This window comes from Monodon monoceros, unplaced genomic scaffold (genome assembly GCF_005190385.1).
Source record: "Monodon monoceros isolate NGI ecotype Baffin Bay Population unplaced genomic scaffold, NGI_Narwhal_1 Super_Scaffold_10, whole genome shotgun sequence".
NCBI lineage: Eukaryota > Metazoa > Chordata > Mammalia > Artiodactyla > Monodontidae > Monodon > Monodon monoceros.
Window position 1 is genome coordinate 53,961,090 of NW_021703766.1, and position 3,014 is coordinate 53,964,103.

The following is a 3,014-nucleotide window of genomic DNA, read 5'->3' on the forward strand; positions in this document are numbered from 1 at the left end:
CTCTCTCTCTCTCTCTCTCTCTCTCTCTCTCTCTCTCTCTCTCTCCCTCCCTCCTTCTCTCTTTCTTTCTTTCTGTCTTTCTTTTTTCTCCCTTTTCTTCTGAGCTGTGTGTCTGACAGGGTCTTGGTGCTCAGGCTGGTGTCAGACCTGTGCCTCTGAGGTGAAAGAGCTGAGTTCAGGACATTGGTCCACCAGAGGCCTCCTGGCTGCACATAATATCAAATGGCAAAAGCTCTCCCTGAGATCACCATCTCAATGCTAAGACCCAGCTCCACTCAATGACCAGCAAGCTACAGTGCTGGACACCCTATGCCAAGGTGTCATATGCCACCCTAGCAAGACAGGAACACAACCCCACCCATTAACAGAGAGGCTGCCTAAAATCATAATAAGGTCACAGACTCCCCAAAACACACCACCAGATGTTGTCCTGCCCACCAGAAAGACAAGATCCAGCCTCATCCACCAGAACTCCACCAGGAAGCCTACACAACCTACTAAACTAACCTTAGCCACTGGGGGCAGACACCAAAAACAATAGGATCTACGAACCTGCAGCCTGTGAAAAGGAGACACCAAACACAGTAAGTTAAGCAAAATGAGAAGACAGAGAAACACACAGCAGATGAAGGATCAAGGTAAAAACCCACCAGACCAAACAAATGAAGAGGAAACAGGCAGTCTACATGAAAAAGAATTCAGAGTAATGATAGTGAAGATGATCCAAAATCTTGGAAGTAGAATGGAGAAAATACAAGAACTGTTTAACAAGAACCTAGAAGAACTAAAGAGCAAACGAATGATGAAAAACACAATAAATGAAATTAAAAATTCTCTAGAAGGAATCAATAGCAGAATAACTGAGGCAGAAGAACGGATAAATGACCTGGAAAATAAAATAGTGGAAATAACTACTGCAGAGCAGAATAAAGAAAAAAGAATGAAAAGAATGGAGGACAGTCTCAGAGACCTATGGGACAACATTAAATGCACCAACATTCTAATTATAGGGGTCCCAAGAGAAGAAAAGAAAAAGAAAAGTTCTGAGAAAATATTTCAAGAGATTATAGTTGAAAACGTCCCTAATATGGGAAAGGAAATAGTCAATCAAGTCCAGGAAGCACAGAGAGTCCCATACAGGATAAAGCCAAGGAGAAACACGCCAAGATACATCTTAATCAAACTATCAAATATTAAATACAAAGAAAAAAAATTAAAAGCAGCAAGGGAAAAGCAACAAATAACATACAAGGGAACCCCCATAAGGTCAACAGCTGATCTTTCAGCAGAAATTCTGCAAGCCAGAAGGGAGTGGCAGGACATATTTAAAGTGATGACAGGGAGAAACCTACAACCAAGATTACTCTACACAGCAAGGATCTCATTCAGATTCGACGGAGAAATTTAAATCTTTACAGACAAGCAAAAGCTAAGAGAATTCAGCACCACCAAACCAGCTGTACAACAAATGCTAAAGGAACTTCTCTAGGCAGGAAACACAAGACAAGGAAAAGACCTACAAACACAAACCCAAAACAAGAAAATAGTAATAGGAACATACATATTGATAATTACCTTAAATGTAAATGGATTAAATGCTCCCACCAAAAGACATAGACTAGCTTAATGGATCCAAAAACAAGACCCATATACATGCTGTCTACAAGAGAGCCACTTCAGACCTAGGGACACATACAGACGGAAAGTGAGAGGATGGAAAAAGATACTCCATGCAAATGGAAATCAAAAGGAAGCTGGAATAGCAATTCTCATATCAGACAAAATAGAGTTTAAAAGAAAGACTATTATAAGAGACAAAGAAGTACACTACATAATGATCAAGGGATCAATCCAAGAAGAAGATATAACAATTGTAAATATTTATGCACCCAACATAGGAGCACCTCAATACATAAGGCAAATGCTAACAGCCATAAAAGGGGAAATCAACAGTAACACAATCATAGTAGGGGAATTTAACACCCCACTTTCACCAATGGACAGATCATCGAAAATGAAAATAAATAAGGAAACACAAGCTTTAAATGACAGATTAAAGAAGATGGACTTAATTGATATTTATAGAACATTCCATCCAAAAACAACAGAATACACTTTCTTCTCAAGTGCTCATGGAACATTATCCAGGACAGATCATATCTTGGGTCACAAATCAAGCCTGTTAAATTTAAGAAAATGGAAATCGTATCACGTATCTTTTCCAACCACAATGCTATGAGACTAGATATCAGTTATAGGAAAAAAACTGTAAAACATACAAAGACATGGAGGCTAAATAATACGCTACTAAATAACCAAGAGATCACTGAGGAAATCAAACAACACCTAGAAACAAATGTCAGTGAAAACACGACGGCCTGAAACCTATGAGATGCAACAAAAGCAGTTCTAAGAGGGAAGTTCATAGCAATACAATCCTATCTCAAGAAACAAGAAACATCTCAAAAAAACACCCTAACCCTACATCTAAAGCAATTAGAGAAAGAAGAACCAAAAAACCCCAAAGTTAGCAGAAGGAAAGAAATCATAAAGATCAGATCAGAAATAAATGAAAAAGAAATGAAGGAACTGATAGCAAAGATCAATAAAACTAAAAGCTGGTTATTTGAGAAGATAAACAAAATTGATAAACCATTAGCCAGACTCATCAAGTAAAAAAGGGAGAAGAATCAAATCAATAAAATTAGAAATGAAAAAGGAGAAGTAACAACTGACACTGCAGAAATAAAAAGGATCATGAGAGATTACTACAAGCAACTCTATGCCAATAAAATGGACAACCTGAAAAAAATGGACAAATTCTTAGAAAAGCACAACCTTCCGAGACTGAACCAGGAAGAAATATAAAATATAAACCGACCAATCACAAGCACTGAAATTGAGAATGTGATTAAAAATCTTCCAACAAACAAAAGCCCAGGATCAGGTGGCTTCACAGGTGAATTCTATCAAACATTTAGAGAAGAGCTAATACCTATCCCTCTCAAGCTTTT